Source organism: Podarcis filfolensis (genome assembly GCF_964270895.1).
Source record: "Podarcis filfolensis genome assembly, chromosome: 17".
In the NCBI taxonomy this organism is placed as follows: Eukaryota; Metazoa; Chordata; class Lepidosauria; order Squamata; family Lacertidae; genus Podarcis; species Podarcis filfolensis.
Genome location: NC_139621.1, coordinates 1544143 through 1566106, shown reverse-complemented (window position 1 = coordinate 1566106; position 21964 = coordinate 1544143). Strand labels below are relative to the sequence as shown.

Below are 21964 nucleotides of genomic sequence, written 5' to 3'. Positions count from 1 at the left end.
GGTGAAATGTGCTGCAAATGTGCTTTAAAGGTGTAGCCCAGCTGTCAGTGAAATCATGAAATGAAAGTAGATTCACAAGTCTCAGTCTGGTGTGGATGACACACTGACTGTTCACTCCCATCCCCAAATCGGCAAGGTATTCTGTCCAATCCCAGGCATGTGGAGGCTGGTTGTGATTAGTCAGAGGTGAAAAGTAGTCTGCACACACTTCATAGGTTCTTGCTTCACATTTGCAGGACTGAAAACTCTCCCAATGCTATGCCATCGTAGGCCCTGGCTCCAATTAAACTATTATTGTTGTCCAAGTGGCTGAAATGATTAGTTTGTTCAATGTTAGGGAAAGAAGAGTATCGGGGGGGAAGGACATCTGACTCCCACATGCAACAAGAATTGTTCCTTGACCCTTTAAAGGCTTTTATAGACTGGCTATTGAGCATGGGTATATTATGTTTTCTCCTAAATAATGCATGCAGTAATATGGCATGAGTGGTTTAACCTCTAAATGAGAGGTGCTGGGACTCACCAAGTCCTGGGGTTATGTGTGTAGCTCCTGACACCTCAGTGTCACAGTTTACCTGGGAGCTGGGCTACATGATCTACAAGAGACCAAGGACTCCTTGCAATGTCAATGTCAGGGAAAACACATGAAACTGCCTTGCACCAAGTCAGGTCATTGGTTCATGATCTGGCTTAGTATTGCCAACACCGACACACAGCGGGTCCGACAGTATTGCCAACACCGACACACAGCGGGTCCGACACACAGTATTGCCAACACCGACACACAGGGTTTCAGGCAGGGGAAATTCTCAGCCAACTTGAGATGCTGGGGACGGAACCTGGGACCTTCTGCATGCAAAGCAGTCGCTCTACAACTGAGCTATGCGCCTTCCTCAAATGTCACAATGATAGCTGAGGGTGAAACTAATTTTACTTTGCACACTATTTGACTGGAAGCCGAAGCAATCCTGTCCAGTCAAGGAGTTGATTGGATTCCTTATGCATTCTGCCTTAGCTGCAATCTTATGCATACTTACTGGGAGTGCCACTGAGGAAGCGCAGATGGGATCAGGCTCCCAGCATGTGTGCGCAAAGTTTAAGGTTGAAACCCAGAAAATCTAACTTCTGTTTTGAGGGAGGTTGTTGCCACCATCACAGTTTCTCTGTTTCTCATTTATTGGGCTCATTCACATTCCCAACCTGCTGTCAGGCAAAATCAATATTCTGTTTGTTACAATGGATGGGGGAAGAGATCCTAGGGAGTACCAGGGGAGAGGCAAGAGAGCACCTCCCTGGACAAAGAGTTCCCTCCCGCTGCACCTCTGTGGTTCCTTGGAAGAAGGGCACTTGTTGCAGCCTCATCTCTCCAAAAAATGCACTTTGCCCATTTAGCGCTCTCCCATAATTCTTTTCTGGTGCCACCACTGGAAATGGGTTTGCTACCATACCTGGGAAAGAACAGAGAGGGAGGAACCAGCAGCCACAGCTGCTGAAGAGATACTAGATATGAAGGTGTAAAGCAGGGAAGGAGAACTTGTGGTGCTTCATTTTTCATTTTAATGCTTTATTAATTTTGCAAAAATCAATCGACAAAAACAATCCAAGATCAATACATATTACAAAAAGAAAAAAATTAGATTCATACATAACAGATTCCATTATGACTTCCGATCACCCCAATGTGGTTCCTAAGTTACATTTTTGACTGCACACTTTCCATTGTCTCTCATAAATTGTCTCAATTGTCTTGGTTTTGTAAAGTTTCCTAGTGTCCTTCAGGGGTCAATCAAGACCTGCCAAAGAATTTAGATGTTTACAATGTTCTTTTATGTATACTCTCTAAGTGTCCCATTCTCTATTAAATCACTGTTCTGTATCATCTCTAAGTCTTCCTGTCATTTTTGCTAACAGCGTATTCTAGCATTTTCATCTGCCAGTCCTACTTAGTAGAAATGGATTCTCCTTTCCATCCTTTAGCTATTAAGATTCTTGCTGCGGCTATTGCATACATGAAAATTCTCCTTATATTTTTTGAAATATCGTTACTCATTATACCCAGCAGAAAGGCTTCAGGTTTTTTTCGCAAAAGAAAATTTAAACATTTTCTTAAGCTCACTGTATATCATTTCCCAAAATTCTCTCTTTTTTTTACAGTTCCACCACATGTGTATCATTGTGCCTTCCGCCTCAGTGCATCTCCAACAATTGCTCGACCTGGTTTTATACATTTTAGCCAGTTTTGAAGGTGTTAGGTACCAACGGCAAAACATTTTCATGAAATCTCTTTCAGGTTATAACACACACTTGAATCAGAGCCTGAATGAGCTTCTCCATAGTTGTACAGTCTACAGCACGGAGGCGACTTTTGCATATATTGTAGTCCACAAATTCTCAATGAGATTTACGTACGGGGAATTCCCTGGCCAATCAAGTACTTGTATTTGCTGCTCTGTCATGAATTTCTTCACCGCTTTCGATGTGTGACAGGGGGCTAGGTCCTGCTGCAATAACCCAGTACCATCAGGATACCTGTTTTCCAGCTCTGGAATAACTCTCTTTCGTAGAACCTCAATATATTGTGGCGAGCGCATCATTCCTTCTATTGGCTGCAGGCTTCTGACACCATAGTGATCAACTGACTTTTCATGTTTGTTTTGAGTACAGGATTAAGAGTAAGATAGAAAACATGCTTTGTTTCAACTAATTTGCACAATGGTGTATGTTATTATCACATATTAACTTAATAATAGATTTGCATTCCTAATAGTGAGACCCACTTAATTTTGGCCAGATGGAAAGATAGGGCTCCTGTACCTTTAACATGGGTGAAGAGGAGGCTACACAGCTATGAAAGGGGCAACAGCCCTGTCCTCCTTTCCACTAGACCACCCTAATTTGGTGATTCTTTTATATAATGTGTAGCTGCAACAAGGAGCACCTTCTCAATCACTTCTGAAAAACTGGAATCCTGCTCATTCAAAACTTGTGAGAACACCTGACCCACAAACCCCCAAATGCCCACCTGGCCACCTCCATCTGCAGAACTGGCACTGCCAGCACACAATGCGCTCCAGTGCTCCCTTCCAGTAATCCTGAAGCAGAATCTGGCCTTGCAAATAGGTTGCCAGCTTATCAACCCGCCTCTGCTCCTGTGCTGTGGCCACCGGTAGCCAGGAGGGGTGGGGCTGCCCCCCATCAAGGAAATAAATAAAAAATGCTGAACTAACCAACCAGTTGCGTCTCAGATACCTCAGCTCTGCTTCCCCCAGGGCTGTGGCTGTGGGGCAGTTTCGTGTGTCCGGTTCATCTCCATCCTCCGAGAAGCCCCGTCAGCAGAGGGCCGACTGGGAGGAAGCATTGGGGGCCAAGGGAAGCCCCGGCCGCGTCACGGAGCCCAGGAGCCCGAGCGCCCCCCCCCCCGCTCTCCCGGTTCCAGAGCAGCCCGCCCTGAAGAGGCGACGGGACGCCCAGCAGCAGCAGCAGCAGCTCCCTCAGCCGGGAGCCCCACCGTCGGGCGGCGCGCGGAGCTCCCCCTGCCGGGGAAAGCGCGGCCCCGCCGTCGGCGCGCCTCCTCCTCCTCCTCCTCCCTCCCTCCTCCGCCTGTCGCGCGCCGCTGGCTCGCCCCGACGCCTGGGCGGGCGGACGCTGCGATGGAGGAGGCAGCTGGCCAGCCCCGCAGGAGCCCCCCGCGCCACCGCCGCCGCCGCCGCCGCCGCCTGGAGGTGAGTGCCCAGCCCAGCCGGGACCGCCTCGCCCGCTCCTCCCGCGGCGCATCCCGCGCCCCGCTGCCCGCGCCGTCGGCTGGGCGTCGCTCCCTCCCCGCCGGCCAGGCCGCCCTCTCCCCGACCCGGCGCAGCGCTGGGCTCGCCCTCGGCGCCGCCACGGGCTCCTCGGCTGCTGCCAGGGAGGGTGGATCGGGCCCCGGCCAGCGACGCGGGCCGGGTGGCGAGGCTCTCCCCGGCCCTGCCCGCCCAGCTGGGCTGCAAGACGGGCGGGACGCTCTGCTGTGAGTTTTGGAAGGGGTGGGGCGGGAGCCCGGAGTCCTCCTTGGCCCCGCCGGAGGGGAAGGGGCTCCCAGTCCGGACTGAAGAAGGCCGAATACAGTCTTTGCTATTTATGCTCCTGCTTCGTGTCATTGGGCGCAGTGTATTGAAAGCAAAATGCCTGTCCCTCCGCCGGTGGGCAGGGGGGGGGAGGGGGGCGGAGGGGCAGAGCATCTCTGCATGTACAGCCTCCAGAGGCGCATTGCGCCCCCCCCCGCAGGTCAGTGGGGGCATCTTCAGCTGTTGCCCTCCTGCTCAGCTTTTCTCCAAGGAAGTGAATGACTTGGATAGGAGCGCGGCCCCTTCTCTTGTATACAGAAGGTATCTTGCAGTCCTGTCCAGCTTGAGGGAACATCCCAGAATGAGCACAAAAAGAGGAAAGTCTGTAAGCAGGTGCAGAAAAAATGAGTTTATTCAAAGCAGACATATAAGCTCTAACAGCCTTGACACATTTTGGGCCCTTCAGGAGGGGAACTCTGTGTTAAGAAAACATAAGCTTTGAATAATAAAATAATAATTATAATCAAGCTCTATTCAGGGCATGTGGGTTGAGAAGATTTGTGGGACTGTATCTTCTGAAGGCAGCTCAGAATAGCTTTTGATTTTAAGAAGCAAGACTCTTCTGTTCAGTCAAAGCTTATATTTTCTTTAACGCACACAGGTCACCTAATGAAGGGTGTTTGTTGCTCAAAGCACACTGATCTGTTGGAAGCGATTATGCTACTTACTCCCCCCCAAAAGAAATTGCTTTTGAAAATAATAAAACTGTCTCAACAATAACTTGGAACAAGTCTGGTTATGCAATACAATCTTCACAATCTTCTAAACCTTTACCTGGACTTTGTAGTGTCATTTCCAGCATATTCTTAAGACATTAATGGTTAATATAGCCTCTCCACAGACAAACTGGAGAGTTGGTGGGAGAGAATTGTTATCTTCTTCCCTTACCTATGAAAAGGAAGGAGGCTGAACCCAGTTATGGACTGTTCTTGTGATGAGCTTTACAATCCACACATCAATACAGTATTCCATATTTTTGCCTGGAAAGCCCAGGCTGAAATGGTGCTTGTGGGGCCTCCTAGCAGTGTTTGCACAGTATGGATGCAAAGTATATTTTGAGTGTTCACTATGCTGCCTGTTATCTTGGTAATCTTTCTAACAACCTTGTAAAAGAGGCCAGTATTAATATCCCTCTGTTGCAAGTGGGGAAGAGAGCCAAGAGACTGCCTTGCCCCAGCTAGGCAATCTAGAAGCTTAATAGTTGATGTGAGTTTGGACTAGGTACTTCCTGGTGTGCGCTCTCTCTCACACGCATAGTAATGGCATGAAATGTAAAGAGGGGCTGTGCATCCCCAAACACTCAGGGGCTTGTGATGGACTCTGATGAGTGAACTTTCAGATGGAAAGCTAGCACACAAGCCACAGGACTGACCTGCCTTGCACACTCAGCTTCTCAGCCCACACTATTCACAGATTTGCGGTGAATTTGCAGATTTACAGCTTTTAATCAGCTGCATGGTTATAATCAGAAATTATCAGGATTGCATAAGATTTGACCTGGAAACCTAACCACAAATGTAATGTTTGGGCACCACAAAGAGGTCACAAAGCTTCTCTTAATATAATAATTATTTCTTCTGGCACAACAAGCCAGCCTATAGTTTTCAAAGAGGCCTTATGCCTTCAAGCATTGGATCTTAAATCTATCATTTGCTCTCAGGCTTGTTAAAACTGCAAGACTGTCTCAGATCAAAGTCTGGAAGGGCCACACAGCATAGTGAAGTGGCATGCTTTGAGTGGCACTGTGGGGGCTGGGAATAGGAGGAAGGCAGGAATTGGATGTCTGAATGATGCAAGAGTTTTCAGGCTGTTGGGTCCAGAGACGGGGTTCATAGAACCATAGAATTGTAGAGTTGGAAACGACCCCGAGGGTCATCTAGTCCAACCCCCTGCAATGCAGGAATCTCAACCAAAGCATCCACGGCAGATGGCCACCCAGCCTCTGCTTGAAAACCTCCAATGAACCACCACATCCCAAGGGAGTCCATTCCACTGTCTTAACAGCTCTTGCTGTCAGAACGTTCTTCCTATCAGCAGCATGGAAGGGGCTTGCTGCCAACTCTTTCCCCTCTGGCCATATTGTTAATGTTCAAAACAGCCACCTCCCAGCGTGCTTTTATTCTGACAAAGAAAAGGATATGAGGGACAGATGCTCTACACCAGGCATGCCCAACAGGTAGATCACTGGACGTCCATGATAGATCACTGGTAGATCACTGGCTCCCCCCAAAGAAGCTCAAAAACTTTGGCTCCTGTAAAAAAAGCTCAATAACTTTGACCTGAACCCCCCCCCCGGGGGGGGGGGTAGAACACTGCCAGTTTTTAACTCTGTGAGTAGATTGCAGTCTCTTGGGAGTTGGCCGCCCCTGCTCTACACAACTGGGTGCCAAATGTCTTGTCAGAATGATCTGTCAATTTGACTCCTCGATCTTGAGTTTGTGTTGTCCTCCCTGGAGTCACTTTTCCTCTGTTTCCTGTGGTTGCCTCTGTCCCCAGATCTCAGTTGTTCCTCTGCAGTCTGTTATTAGGACTGACAGTTTTCTGTGTCCTCTTGAGAGTGGGCAAGGCTCAGTGGTCGAGCACATGCAGATGGTCCCAGGTCCAGAATGCAGTTATAAGTACCTCCTAAAGTTGGTAGAAGATGAGGCTCTGAGGAAAATGAGAGAGGAAGGCACATCTTTTTCTTGGGAGATTTTTGTAGGTGTTTGCATCTCTAGCATGGCTGTGAAAGAACCTCTGCCCAGGGCATTGTGGAGAGCAGTTGGTTGTTAAAGTAAATTATACTGGCCTTGGTAGAACCATCGATCATATGATTCCCTTCTTTTGCTTTGAGTCACAGCACTGCATTTGGGTGGAGGCATTGTGTATGGGAACTAGTGCCATGTCCAACCCCAAAGGCTGCTGCATCTTGGAAACAATCCTCATGCAGATTGGTCTCTAGAGTGGAAATGCACTGAGCTGAGGTTTTCGGGTTGGGTGATGATGATAACGCACTGTGAAGCTGCACAGTTGCTTGTCTGTTTTATGACAGTGAGGGTAGGGAATTGGTAGCGGGATTAGGATAAGGGATATTGGGTCGATGAACCAATAGATTGATGAAGAGGCTGCATACATTCAAGTGTAAAGAGGAATCACTACAGTTCTTCAACTGTATTTATATGTGTATCCAGTGTATTTGCTGGATAATTTCAATGTAGATGTTGCAGTTCACCACTTTTTCGTTTTTACACAAGCAAGAGGTATAGAAAAATTAATTAATAAATGGCATAGGAAAATCCCTGCTGAATTAGAACAAGAATCTACAGAGTCCAGCATCCAAGATCCAACATTGGTCAGCCAGATGTCCCAGGAAGCCTCAAGTGACAAACATGTCTCATTTTATGTCTCCCAGTACTGATATTCAGAGGTACAGTGGTACCTTGGGTTACAGACGTTTCAGCTTACAGACACTTCAGGTCACAGACTCCGCTAACCCAGAAATAGTACCTCGGGTTAAGAACTTTGCTTCAGGATGAGAACAGAAATCGTGCTCCGGCGGCACAAAGGCAGCGGGAGGCCCCATTAGCTAAAGTGGTACCTCAGGTTAAGAACAGTTTCAGGTTAAGAATGGACCTCCAGAACGAATTAAGTTCTTAACCCGAGGTACCACTGTACAATGCTTCTGAACACTGTGTTTCCATGTAGCCAATTTGGCTAATAGTCACAGATAGACCACAAATTTATCTAATCCCCTTTTAGAGCCATCAACCATCTCAGTGGTAAATATCAATGTTATGCTGAATTGCATTGTACAAAGACCTCTTTCCATCAACCCTCAATCCTCTGCCCTTTCAACATGGTTACAAGAGAGGGCAAAAATGTTTTTGTCCATATTCTCTGCACTGATCTTTTTCCTAACTTGGTTATCTTTTATTTCTAAACTAAAAAGCCAGCCTCCTGGTCATTTTTGGCTGTAATCCTGTACACACTTACTTGAGATTTGCTTTTGAATAGCAATGCATGGATTGCACTGTTAGTTGCTTTCTCTTTTGGTACATACATACTAGCTCTGATTATTTGTCCATGTAGCCCCATACTGTCAGTTCTGACAGACAGGGAGTGTCCCACAGAGGACACAGGCATCACCTGCTATCAGATCCCTTTTAGCTGAAGACACCGAGGGTTGAACCTGGAGCCACCTGCTTGGATGCAGACACTTGTCACTGACTTGTGGTCCCCCCAGCCACAACACTCTTTCCAGCTCCTGAATATCCTCATGAAGGGGGAGCCGTTAGAACTCTAGTTTTCCAAAGGCAGTCACACTGCAGATTTATATAATGGCACTGTGGCAAATAACAGTGTTATAAGAAAAAAAAAGTCTTCATTTTGTCTCACAGTACTTCTCAGCAACACTGAGTTTCTAGTTTTTACTGCCACAGAACATTGAGTACTCTATTCAGCACTTACCCAGGGAAACCCTTTCAGTGAAGTGCACATATTAATTACATATATTGCCTCTTTGGGGACTGTCAGGTGCTTCTTGGGCAATTTTAAAGGTCCAGTGATAAATTTATCCAAATCAGGAGTTAGGCAGGAAAACCCATTTTTAATATGCATTTTGGTTTCTATACATAACACAGTGGTGTCCTCCAGATGTTAATTGCAACTCGTATCAGCCTCAGACTGATGGTCAGGGATGATAGGAGTTGTAGTCCAGCAAGATCTGTAGGGCACCCCATTGACATAACATGCATATAACTGGTGCTTGTTCTTGATTACCAGCTACTGAACTCAGAATGGAGCAGCAGCAAACCTTAAATATTCCATACTCAGAAAGTTCTGAGACAGAGGATGGCCATGAGGATCTGATCCCAGCCAGAGCTGTTTGTTTTAGACGCTCCTCAGACTGCCCTTCAAACCAGCTGTCCCCTTTCTCATTCTATGGCACTCCCTGCCTGCCAGCAATCTATTAGTGCTCCTCTTGCTCTGTTTGCTAATGAATATACAGACCAAGGACTTTTCCATTCACTTTATCACCATCTTCTAATCAGCCTATCGGAAAGTGCAGAACGAAGCTTTCATTCAGCACGCTCTTTCTCTCTCTTCCCTCCCTCCCCAGCTTGTGGGAAGAGATCCTTAGGAGAGATCCTTCCCCCCTCCCCCCATCCCTTCCTCCTGCCTCATTGCTTTTCCCAAAGCCTCTGGCCAAATCTCCACCAAACAACAAAAACCATCTGTTGATATCTGTGGCCAGCACAACTGCATTCCTCAGGCTTCGGATGTGCTGGAGAGGCTTGGGGTGGGGGTCTGTTTCTGATAAAGCAATTGCAGCTGTTCAGATCAGGCCAGGATTTCTGTCCTGCCATGTGCTGCAAGATGTCCCCAAGGCAGATAAATTAAGAGATGGGTGGCAGGATATTTATCACTGGAAATTAGACCAGGAAGAAATAGCTGTTCTCCACCCACGAGTGCTATTTAGGAACCTGGAGGAACTCTCTCTTGCTGGGATGACCTCATCCATTGCAAGGAATCTGCTCCACCCTAATACTCCTACAGTCTTTCTCAACTTCCACAGAGCAGGAAGTGCCTTCATGGCATTTGGCTCCCAAGCAAGGCATCCTTGGCTGCTTGTCCCTTGTGGACAGGGACACAAGCGGGTGTGGGTGGACAAGGAGTGTCCATGCTGTATGTACAAAGCTCAGATCAGGATCAGGCCTGCAGGGACAAAAGTGGGTTAATGCAGAAATCAACATCTAGCAGGGCTCTGGCATTTGCCTCTGGTGTTCCAGACACGCGGCAGATTCTGGCTCTTGAGTTCAACAGACTGGCTGAATCTCTGCTGTAAGCAAAAGGATGCCCACATGTCTAAGTTGGAGCAGGGGCTGATGACTGAATGTGCACAGCGCCAACCACCACATCATTGTCTTTCAGAGCTAGCCATTCCTAGCAATGGTAACATTACTCTTTAAAGCACCTTTTCCCCCAAGGCGGGGGTGCAAGTTCCGCCCCCCCTTTGTTCTTGAGATGCTTATTATGCTCCTATGCAGATAAATTGTGTTGGTTCCAATCACCACTGAAGGAGTGATGACATACCCTCCAACATTTCTCCAGGGAAAATAGGGATCCTCTAAATAATCATAATCACAATCATAATCCCCGGCCACTCTGGCCACCTTCCAGCATATAGAAAAACATAGCAAAATATTAAACATTGGAAAAAGCTCCCAATACAAGGCTGCCCTCAGAACATCCTACCATACCCTCCAATATTTATCCAATGAAAATAGGGACGTCCTAAAGAAAAGCGGAGGGACATGGGCTTGCCGATCAGAAGGTCGGCGGTTCGAATCCCCGCGACAGAGTGAACTCCCGTTGCTCGGTCCCTGCTCCTGCCCACCTAGCAGTTTGAAAGCACGAAGTGCAAGTAGATAAATAGGTACCGCTCTGGCGGGAAGGTAAACAGCGTTTTCGTGCGCTGCTCTGGTTTGCCAGAAGCTTAGTCATGCTGGCCACATGACCCGGAAGCTGTACGCCGGCTCCCTTGGCCAATAAAGCGAGATGAGCGCTGCAACCCCAGAGTCGTCTGCAACTGGACCTAATGGTCAGGGGTCCCTTTACCTTTTTTAAGGAAAAGTGGGACATTCCAGGTTCAGGTCAGAAACTGGGACAGCTTCTGTAAATCTGGGACTGTCCCTGGAAAATATGGACACCTGGAGGGACTGTGATGATAACCCCTTCCTCAAGTTGGCTTTTGCGTATGTGTAAAGGAGAGAAAGAGAGAGAGAGTTGTCTGGATTGCTTAGTTCCTCATTGTAGGGTACAGGCTGCACAACACATCAGGAAAGGCTGAAAATGATTAGACATATTTTAACTCTGATAGATGCCATTTTCGATTAAGCAGGGTATAGGGCAAGGTTCAAAGTCCCAGTCTTGGATGGATTTAAAAATATATTGTTCAAAAAGAGTGTGTTTTTGAAATAATTTGTCGCAATGACTTAAAATACCTCTTCTGAGAATACAGCAATGTTAATCAACACAAGTCAATTCCCTCAGCCTCCCTTCTCATTTGGAAAGAAAAGGGATTTGTGTGTTTAATTGATTTATAAGGTTTGGAGAACCGGTGGCCCTCCAAATGTTTTTGGGTTGCAGTTCCCATCATCCTTGACCACTGGCTCTGCTGGTTGAGGCTGATGGGAGGTGAGAATTCTGTCCCTGATTTATATCAGTTAGGTGCTCAGTGTGTAGAATGAATGATTTGACCAAAGGGACTGGGAAACAATCACAGGTGGAATGAAAGAACACTCCATGCTTGCCCTACTTCAATGGTGTTTTTTGTTTCCAAAGTTTAGACCTCTAAAAGTCTGCTGAAAGTTGGGTGGGGAAGCAATTTTTCCGGTGGGAAGGAGAAACGTGGGGGATTAACTGTAAAAAAAACTAGACAAAAGCTACAGATGCTATAAGGTTAATAGGATTATTTTTTCAAATCCAAATAATTTTTATTGGTTTTAAAGGTTAATAGGATTATAAACACTTTGGAAAAGTAGTTTTCCCAACTTCCTGTCCTGGATGTGTTGAACAGATATATGGCTGCATCTTGGGATGCTTTTAAGGTCAAGGAATCCTTTCTGATTAAATGTGAGTAGGTCAGTCCAGAAGTAATCAGGAGCAAATGGAAAGTGGAAGAGAGTTATTTTTAAACCTACAGTCAGATTTTAAAAAGGAACCTGATTGAATGTGAAAATGGAAGTTAGGATATTTTCTAAAGGATGCAAAGGTTGCAAAATGCTATCTCCCTTCTAGTGTCCCTGTTCCTACGGAAGAGGCAAGACACTCGTGCCAGTGAGCAGAAATGGAGCTGGAGGCTGCCCCCCTTGGTCAGGTTCAGAGGAGGGGCATACCAGGGAAGCAGCGTGGATGCACTGTTTTTAAAACGTGAAGGGGACATCTGACTTGATGTCTAAGGGGTGGGAAAGACGAGCTTTTTCGAGGGTTCAGCTTGGCAGAACATAGCTCTGCAGTCAGGCTCACCTCTGAAGGGCGGCTGGGATTCATGCAGACCTAGGAAACCTTTATGTCATCATCTCCCCCTTTCCACATTTCTGTGTCTGACACACTCTTCCCTTTTTTCTTCTGCTTTTGATAGAACAGACTTAAGAATTGTGTGTTCTCTTCCCAGCCCTACAACTTCCTTAAGACTGAGGATATCATAGACTGGTGCGGTACTCAGCCTTGAGGCAAGATGGCTCCATTTATCTTCTCTCCTAGGGCAGTGGTTCCCAACTGGCGGTCTGCAAGCCACAGGGGATCTGCATAACCCACTCACATAACAAAAACTACCACAGAGATACCAGCATTTTCCAAAATAGGAGCTCCATGGCTTGACATTTGAAAAACAGGGGGTCTGTGGTACTTAGCTAATTGGGAACCCCTGCTCTAGGACAAGACAAATGAGCACCCTAACTTCAAAATGGTCATTGCCCTAGTGAAGCACCACGAGTAATCCAGTGGCTTTATTTGCATGTCACTTTAAACCACAGTTAACCTTCATTGTGGTACAAAGTTGAAAGCGTAGCATGCTGGTACACACTGCTGAAATCGCAGGCATTTTAGTATGGCCCCCTGCTCTCAGAAACAAGAATCATGGTTTGTCTTTCTGCAAACAACAAAGCATAGGCTACAGTATAAGCACATTTTGTTTTTGACTTACTGCTTATTGTTTACTTGGGGAAAACAAACCACAGATTTAAGGCAAACCATGGCGGAACAGAGAAGGAGTGAAGTGGCTGCAATTCTTTCTCTGTTCACCTTTAAACTATAGTTAAATTTAACTACAGTGGTACCTCGGGTTAAGAACTTAATTCGTTCTGGAGGTCCATTCTTAACCTGAAACTTCTTAACCTGAAGCACCACTTTAGCTAATAGGGCTTCCCGCTGCCACCGTGCAATTTCTGTTCTCATCCTGAAGCAAAGTTCTTAGCCTGAGGTACTATTTCTTGGTTAGCAGAGTCTGTAACCTGAAGCGTCTGTAACCTGAAGCATCTGTAACCCGAGGTACCACTATATAGTGATGTGCAAATGAGGACAATGCAGCAATGTCCCCCTGATGACACATTGCCTCTCAAGGTAATCACGTGAGTTGCTTGTGGAGCTGAGCCATCCATAACCAAACCAGACCTCCTGATGCAATACGTCATGTCTCTTCTGTTCTCAGCCAATTCCAGCTTTTGTGCTTCTCATATTTTTCTCTAGTTTTGCGAATGTAGAGACAACTTGGTTCTAACTTGGTTTTTATTTATTTCTGTTGAGCCAGCGGGAGTGTACCAACTTTTGAGCCACTCTTAGCATTTTCAAATGGGTGCATTCATAAGATTGTACCTTTGTGGTCTGCATGAATTAACCCAGGGCAACTACCACCCTCCAAGTTGTGTAATGATCACACATTCCTTATACACAAGATTGCATCCTTGATTCTTGTTCATGATGTGAACTGGAATTTCCATTCCCTGCATCAGTATGCCTTGGCTGATGGGAAAGAGCCAAACTTTTACTGCTCTTTTCTGTGTACAACAGGACTGTGATTATTTCTTCATTTCTAAAAACAATATTGTATTTTTTTAAAAAAAAATAATAATTATATACCACCCTTCATTATAAAATTCCAGAGTGGTGTACAGGATACAATTGCACACCAATAAATTACTGTAAAATAATTAATGAAACAATGTACAGTAGAAAACATATTACTTAAAGCTAGGGACTAAAAATTAGCAAATGCTTGGTTGAACAAACAAACAAACAAACAAACAAACAAACAAACAGGTCTTTAACAAGTGTCAAAACACAACTAAGGATGGTAATTCCAGAAGCTGGGTGCCAAAACAGAAAAGACCCTCCAAAACAGGGGTGCCAACTTGAATAAAATATTGGGGGGGGGTAATCCCCACCCCACATAGTTGATCACATGACACGCCAAACATACAGTATTTGAATGGCAATGCCCATCAACTGGGGGGCAGCCCCCTCAAATATTTTATTGGGGGGGCAAAGGGACCTTGGCCCCTAGGAGTTGGCTCCTATGCTCCAAAAGATGTACATGAGCAGGTAAAAAAGGAAGCAGGAAGCAGTGTTCAAAATCAGCCAGGCACATTTTGCACCTGTCTATCAACCACGTGCGACCAAGTGATGATGCCTGGGAGCCAGGATGACACCTCACATCTCCACCATCTGGAGGTGCATGCTTGGGGATCATTGGATCTTGACTGTTTTCACACACTAGTACCACATCCTGTAGAATTCTATCAGTTCTATTTTATCTGCACAATTGTAATGAATTTCAGAAACCAAAATGCTTTTTCTGTGCAGCCTGAATAGGCACAGTCACCATTAAGAAAAAGAGGCTGGAACAGGCCAGTTTCTGTGTGGCCTGTCCCTGGATCAAGTGACTTTTCTTCTTTAAGCTCTCAAAGTTCTTAACCTAGCTCAAGGTTATCATTTGAACTAGCTGGATGTTTAACTGAGAATCACTCGCAATCAGTCCATCATTAGAAAAATAAGATGTTAGAGCTGTCTTACCCAAAAGTGGCAACTAGACATACCGTTTTGGTGACTGTAACCTTGGTTTAAGGAGCATTTGATGCATCGCTTATATATCTGAATTTCTAACACTGGCAGGAAGACCTGATTGGTAGATCTTAGTAAACAGCCAAGTCCGTACGGAAAAAGGTGGTCTTTTTGATAACCAGATCCCAACTTGTTTGCTGTTATTATTATCAATAATTTGTTAACCACCAACCATCTCAAGGCAATGTACAGTAAAAACAGCAAAAAGACATTTAAAACAAAACAAAAGCAATACAAAGCAAAACATATTCCATGGAAAATACACATTTATCCAGCTAGGAAAGCCTGTTGGAACAAATATGTCTTCAATGGTTTCTGGAGCATGAAAATAGTGCTGCCTGTTTTATCTTGACAGGAAGGCTATTCTACAATAAATTTTTATTGGTTTTACAGCATATATTAACACACAAAAACTAACAATTCACAACATAACACATTAACAAACAAACATGTAAACACGTATAATTTCATAACCTTTTTTTCTTAAACCTTATTTCAACGACTTCCCCATACCTCCCTTTTCTGCATCCCTGTTTTAAACTTTTTCAGCAACCCCTAATTTCAATTACTTATGATTCAATTTCTTTAATCCTTTTTCTCTTACCCAATCATTTATCGCTGCAATTCTGTTTTACGTTACCCATGACATTTTAGCACTCATTAATTTTACAACAGTTCTTAAGATAAACTTTAAATTTCTTCCAATCTTCTTCCACCGTCTCTTTCCCTTGGTCACGGATTCTGCCAGTCATCTTGGCCAGTCCCATATAGTCAATCACCTTCGTCTGCCACTCTTCCAGCGTGGGTAGTTCTTGTGTCTTCCAATACTTTGCTAAAAGAACTCTTGCTGCTGTTGTAGCATACATAAAGAACGTCCTATCTTTCCTTGACACCAATTGGCCTACCATGCCCAGGAGGAAGGCCTCTGGTTTCTTATGAAAAATACACTTAAGTACCTTCTTAATTTCATTATAGATCATTTCCCAGAAGGCCTTGATCCTTGGGCACGTCCACCAAAGGTGGTAGAAAGTACCTTCAGTTTCCTTACATTTCCAGCATTTATTATTGGGCGTATGATAGATTTTTGCAAGCTTGACTGGGGTCATGTACCACCTATAGATCATTTTCATAATGTTCTCTCTTAAGGCATTACATGCCGTAAACTTTATACCGGTAGTCCATAACTGTTCCCAGTCAGCAAACATAATGTCATGACCAATGTCTTGTGCCCATTTAATCATAGCTGATTTAACCGTCTCATCCTGTGTATTCCATTTCAACAGCAAGTTATACATTCTTGACAGATTCTTAGTATTGGGTTCCAAAAGCTCTGTTTCTAATTTTGACCTCTCCACCTGGAAGCCAGTTTTCCTGTCCTGTTTGAAGACTTCATTTATCTGGTAATAATGAAGCCAGTCTCTTACTTTAGACTTCAATTTCTCATAACTCTGCAATTTCACTTTTCCCTCCTCATGTTCTATAATTTCCCAATATTTTGGCCATTTGGATTCAATATTAAGTTTTTTCACTTCCTTAGCTTCCATTGGTGACAACCACCTAGGGATTTTGTTTTCCAACAAATCTTTATACCGAATCCAAACATTATATAATGCTTTCCTAACAATATGGTTTTTGAAACCTTGGTGGGTTTTAACCTTGTCATACCATATATATGCATGCCAGCCAAATCTGTTATTGAACCCTTCCAAATCCAAAATGTCTGTGTTTTCAAGAAGCAGCCAGTTTTTCAGCCAGCAAAAAGCCGCTGATTCATAATACAATTTTAAGTCCGGCAGGGCAAACCCCCCTCTTTCTTTTGCATCAGTTAGTATCTTAAATTTTATTCTGGGCTTTTTGCCCTGCCAGACAAATCTAGATATGTCTTTTTGCCACCTCTTGAAACAATCCATTTTATCCACAATCTGCAATGTTTGAAACAAAAATAACATTCTCGGCAAAACATTCATCTTAATAACAGCAATTCGGCCTAACAAGGAAAGTCTCAAATTTGACCATATTTCTAAATCTTTCTTAACTTCTGTCCAACATTTCTCATAATTATCTTTAAATAAGTTCACATTCTTAGATGTCAAATTAATCCCCAGGTATTTCACCTTCTTTGCTACCATTAAACCAGTTTCACTCTGGAACTTCTCTCTTTCAGCAACTGTTAGATTTTTATCCAGTACTTTCGTTTTCTGTTTGTTCAACTTAAAACCTGCTACTTGACCAGGAAGGCTATTCTACAGAACAGGGGCAGCCACGCTAAAGGCCCTGCTCTGAGTTAATACAGTGTGGGTATCTGAAATCTTTGGAACTTTTGGGAGAAACGTCTCTATGGGTTGCAAGGTTCTACTGAGATAATGCCATCTCTCAAGCAACCGGGTTTAGAGCTACATAGGGCCTTGTAAATTACAGTGGTACCTCGGGTTACAGACGCTTCGGGTTACAGACTCCACTAACCAGTAAGTTGTTGCTCCAGGTTAAGAACTTTGACCCAGGATAAGAATGGAAATTGCGTGCCAGCGGCAGCAGGAGGCCCCATTAGCAAAAGCACGCTTCAGGTTAAGAACCGTTTCAGGTTAAGAATGGACCCCTGGAACAAATTAAGTTCTTAACCTGAGGTAACACTGTAGTAACATCACATTGAACCTGACTTGGCAGCAGACTGCCAGCCAGTGCAGCTCCTTTAGCAAAGGTATACCAATCTGCTTGCAGTAGCTCTGTCCACTCAGCAGCCTCACCACCAAGTTGTGCACAAGCTGCAGCTTTTGCACCAGCCCACATACATCATATTGCAATAATCCAGTCTTTGAGATTGCCAGGGGAATTCCAGAGAAGTTGAAGCTAGGAGATAGTGACTGATCTAAAAGCCCCTGCTGTGTATTTTGTGTCTGAGCATTTATCAAAGTTATCCATTGGGGGGTGGGGTGGGGACTTCTGTGCCCTTGGGCAGCTTCCATTCATTTCAAAGGGGCTTGTGCAAGAGAACTTCCCCATTGAACTGTGCCTCATGGGTCAATTTGGTCTGCTTCTTTCTCTCTTTTTCTTGCCCTTATATATTGTTTTCTTTGTTAGTGTTTTGAATCTCACATCTGAATATAGAATATTGTTTGTAATCTTGTGAAATTATATTTAATAAAATTAAAAAATTAAAAATCCACTAAGGAGGGATTATCAGAATACAGTAGTGGCTTTATGCAGTATCCATAGAACTATACCTATACAGTATCATAATTCTGTGGGATCTTAGAAGAAAGTGCAGAATGAGGGACCGAGCACAGAATTCAGCTTCCAAAAGAATCTTAGCTTTAGCTGAAAGAGGAGGGGAAACTAGTCCTATTGGCTGCAAATATATGATTGAAACTGTGCCAAATGTGAGCCAGTGTGGTGCAGTGGTAGAGTGTCAGACTAGGAGCTGGGAGACTTGGCCACAGAACTCACTTCCTCTCAGCCTAACCTACCCCACTGGGTTTTTGTGGGGATTAAATGAGGAAAAGGAGACCCATTTTCACTACCTTGAGTTCCTTGGAGAAAAAGGTGGAAGATAAGTGTAATTTTAAAAAATACTTTCACAATCTCAAAAGAAAGAGGAGCTGCCAAGTATGATCTCTAGTGACTGTGGACGAGGCTTCTTTGCAACTTTTTGCCCCTTCCTGTGATGTATAAACTCATAATTGATTTGCATAATTCTGTTTGCATAATTTGTACAGATTGCAGAACTCAACTTTTCTTGATGCAGAATTTTAGCATTTGCAACACAGAGCACAAGCAACCCTCTGCGTCTGTTCTGGGGTGTGTGTGATGCATTGGCACAAGCCTTCAGCTTGTATGTATTCGTGCTTCCCATCAGACGTTCCTTCTGGAGTGCAGGGTTGTACACGTCATTAACGGCTGCCTGAGCCATTGGAGCAGCAATAGCACTTCTCGGTTGCTGCATCTGGACTGTATAGTCTCTGAGCTGCTTGAAAACTACTCCAGCTCTGACTCCAGCAACAGCTGCCTCCCACTGTGATGTGCTGCTCAAGCACTCATGCGTCTCAGCCTGCCTGCTGTCTCTTGGTCCCCCATTCATCTGTTGTTTGGGGATATTCTTCATTTCCCATTCTTCTTAACATATTAACGCGGAGGTTTTTAACCTTGACCAACTACACTCTTTATGTGGCACCCCTGTGGGGCTCACAAGCCCAGTTATGTCCCCCCCCCCCCGCCTGCAGAGCTGGCAGCCTCTCAACCTTTTTCGAACACCTTGCCTTGTGGAGTGTTCCCTCAGCCTCCTCTCCTTGAGAGTCCTCTGGGCAGCCACTGCTGCCGCCCCTGGTCTCTGAGCTACCCCCCACTCCACCCCAAAGAGAGGTGCCTCCTCACACTGCCCCACAGGAGTCTGGGAAGAGGATGCCCCCAGCCTTAGTGGCCCAACAAAGATTGACCAAAGGTGAACATGAGGCTAGCAGTTTACCTTGGGAGACAGCAGTGGGTGCTGCCAGGCCTGTGTGGTGGAAAGGCTCCCCTTCAGCACCAGGTACGCAGCTCCCAGGCAGGCCTTGCGCACAGCAAGAAAGGCCAGCTCAGCACATGCCTGCCTGCCTTGCCTCCCACTTGTCTGTCCATTCCCAACAGCAAGGGCTGGCGGGCTGGGCTCCCTCACCCCCTTGCTCGCTTACTTCAAGGCCACCTCAGCTCCTGGCAACCAGCGCCCCTGGCCAGCCCCAGAGGCACCCTTCGCCTGGGGAGCTTGTAGCCAGGGCTGCTGCAGCAAACAGCTGTGCAAGCCTTTGGGAGGCAGAGACAAGAGAGGGCATCAGAAGGAGGTAAGGAAAGAGGGAAGCACCACTGACCCAAAGGTGCCCCAGCGCACTGGTTGAAAACCACTGCATTAACATATTCCTGCTTAGCAGGCTTCTCAGCTCTCTTGCTTAATTTTTTAATACTCAGAGTATTTTAATACTTTGTTGTTTGCATGGTTTCTTTCTCTAGCTTGTAGCTCTTTTCTCTTCTTGGCTTCCCAGTAGTTAATTCCCTCCCTGCTCCCAAACAAGTATTCCCTCTTGCTTCTGCCAGTGACTCAGCAGCCCTAAGCTGTAGGCTGGGACATGCCTGGATATGATTTTGGGGCTGGCTGGGCTGGTGCATCTCAGCATCCTGGTTTAGTGCAGGAATCCTGCCAGGTGACGGTGCAGGACTCACTTTGTAAACGTCCTCACACCTGAGATGAGAACAAGCATCACTTGAACAGCATGGGAGACGCGTTTGAGGAACCCTCAACCAACCGAAGGTTGGAAATGTAGCCTTTGAAGGGGTTTGGTAGGGGAGTGAGTGTGGCTGGGCTAAAAACTGCTGCAGGCATGTGATCAGAAGTTGTCTGCCCCCAGCATTTATAGAACAAGGCATGGTTCACAGAAAGCAGCTCCTGCTGTATTATTTATTATATATTTATTTCTATAAAATTTATACACAACTTGATTGTAAAAATCCTCAAAGCGGTTTACAAAAAGATACAACAAGAAAATCAAGAAAAAATCCCAGCCATACTTTAAAATATACAAAAGTTAAAATACTAAAACAGTCATTCTCTCCCTTTCCCCACAACCTGGACAAATGTGTGCTGTAACCATGTAAGGCAGGCATGGGAAACTGGCGGTCTTCCAGATGTCACTGGACTCAGATCAGTCCCAACCAGCATAGCCAATGGTCAAGGATGATGGGAGTTGTAGTCCAGCAACTTCTGAGGGGGACCCTTGTTCCCCACCCCTGCTATAAGGAAACCTAAGTGTGAATCAGACTGCATGTTCTGTGGTTGAGGCAACTCTTTCAGTCAGGGCAGTTGCTGTGAATGCTACCTCTATAAAGCCCATGTCCCATTCGTGCTCCCCACACAATCTTGCGGCTGAGAGGAGTCTGTCAGATCTTGAATGTGGGAGAAGCTGCCTGTTCAATACTGCTTTTAAAAAGCTTTTAAAAGCCTACTCAAGCAGCCACTTTCTGCATCCTCTTTATTTGGTTCTGGCACTGTACAGTTAGAAGTTGTAGAAACCAGCTGAGGGGATTGTTTGAAAATGTTCTGTGTGTTTTTGCATGCATATGCAAGCTATTCCTGTAGCATCTTCAACTAACACATTTATTGACAGGATGGCTTTCACTGGCAAGAGATGAATCTGAATGTGAAAATATGAAGTTGCCTTATACTGAATCAAACCATTGGTCCATCTAGTACAGTATTGCCAACTCAGACTAGCAGCAGCTCTCCAGAGTCTTTCATTCTGGGGAGTTTTGTAGTCCTGCTCTCAAATATCATTTTAACTGGAGATGCCACAGTGGGTAGTAGCCCTGTGTGCCTGATGCAGTTCCTGCAGACTCCATGGTCTGCATCTCCTTAGATGTGGACATACACTTCGTATCCCTTCAAAGCTGGTATCTGGTTATGCTCTATGGCATTGTTGGCTCACAAAGCCTGATCCTACGGTCTTCCTTTCACGTGCTCTGGGAGCATTTTCTCATTTGCTTCCTTTGTCCATGGCATTTACCGTACTAGCCTCCCCAGCGCTGTGATGAGGTTGACCTGCAGAAAGAACAGTGAAACTGACTAGCATCCCCACATGCTTCAAGAGCATTGTTACCCACTGTTGTCTGAAAATGAGGTGCAGGTTTTTTTTACCTCTTCTCTGTTGTTGTAAAGGATGAGGCAGAGCCCTGCGATGTGATAAAAGTGCATGAATCCATTCATTCGGCTTTTTTCCTCTCTGTAATATTTGCTGCTGCAAAAGAGAAGTTTGCTTCTTCCAAACTTCACTTAAGTCCATAAGAATGTAGCAGTTGATCTCAAACTTGCTGGTGCCCCCGTTTCAGTTACCTGCAAAGATTCCCAATAATTGCTTCTCTCCATGCAGCCACATATGAGACACTAGTTTGGGGTCTACTGTTACTATACTTCTCCATCAGAAGAAAATATTACTCTCTGTATGTGAATATTGCTTTTGATGTAATGATGGGCATCCCAGCATCAAAGCCTTCTCAGAAGTCTCACTGGCGCTTTAGGATGCTTTATGAGATGTTAGCATGTCTATTTCTGATGTAGGTGTATCTGCATTCTCATGTTGTTTGATCAGTCACTGGTTCAGGAACCTTTAGTGCTGCTCCACAATTTTCTTCCCTTCCTCCTGTAGTCTGTTTGGGGCCATATACCACTCAGTCACTTTTTCAGGTTTACAGATTCTATTCTGATTGATCATAAGACTGTTCTTTCTGATCCAAAGTAAATAAGA

At 45.2% G+C, this 21964-nt stretch overlaps 1 protein-coding gene and 1 long non-coding RNA gene across 3 annotated transcripts in view; one reads left to right on the top strand and one right to left on the bottom strand.

The window, feature by feature from the left end:
* Nucleotides 1–3506, bottom strand: part of LOC310752286 — a 60091-nt gene extending 56585 nt beyond the window's left edge. Inside the window, exon 1 of the long non-coding RNA XR_014542890.1 lies at nucleotides 3228–3506. This is a non-coding gene — a long non-coding RNA (uncharacterized lncRNA). The remainder of the gene's footprint in view (nucleotides 1–3227) is intronic.
* Nucleotides 3507–3605: 99 nt separating this feature from the next.
* S1PR2 (sphingosine-1-phosphate receptor 2) overlaps nucleotides 3606–21964 on the top strand; it is a 49705-nt gene continuing 31346 nt past the window's right edge. Inside the window, exon 1 of one of the 2 annotated variants that reach the window (XM_083592272.1) lies at nucleotides 3606–3722. The gene's annotated coding sequence lies outside the window, so the exon portion shown is untranslated. The remainder of the gene's footprint in view (nucleotides 3723–21964) is intronic. The other variant, XM_083592271.1, reaches the window with a different exon arrangement.